This window comes from Astatotilapia calliptera, chromosome 12, assembly GCF_964374335.1.
Source record: "Astatotilapia calliptera chromosome 12, fAstCal68.1, whole genome shotgun sequence".
In the NCBI taxonomy this organism is placed as follows: domain Eukaryota; kingdom Metazoa; phylum Chordata; class Actinopteri; order Cichliformes; family Cichlidae; genus Astatotilapia; species Astatotilapia calliptera.
This window is the reverse complement of record NC_137433.1, coordinates 31,011,914-31,012,455: the sequence shown is the minus strand read 5'-3', so window position 1 is coordinate 31,012,455 and position 542 is coordinate 31,011,914.

Genomic DNA, 542 nt, shown 5'->3' with positions numbered 1-542 from the left:
CATATTTACCGTGGAAAGCTACATGCAAGGTTCCTTTGTAAAGAGATCGGTGTGACCTTTTCCGCAAAGTCTATTTATAGCTTTTAGCAGTTTGAATCAGCAGCCAATGGACGTCAACTTACACCAGGAGGAAAATACGAAAACAGCAGTAAAATAAAGAATGTGATCTTTTTATTAAAAAAACAAAACAAAAACAATCACTATTTGACTCCAAAGAAGTTATTTCTGGATTTTTGACCTATTCTCTCTTTTTGCTGGTGTCACAAAATCAGAACAAAGTACTGTATGAGTAGCAGCAGAGTCTAATCTAGAGAGCCATGTGAAGCACATCTTAAGAGAAAAATCTGTAACAGCACACAGGGAATCAAAGACTTTGGGGAACACATCCACTAATCACCTTGACACCAATCTCAGATGATCCCTTCATCTCAAGGCACCATTTTCAGTGAGAGCAACATTTCCAAGCGACTTCTTTCCAGAATCAGCTTTATGTGACTTTCTTACCTGGGTTATTGACAAAGACACTGGTGTAAATGTTTGTG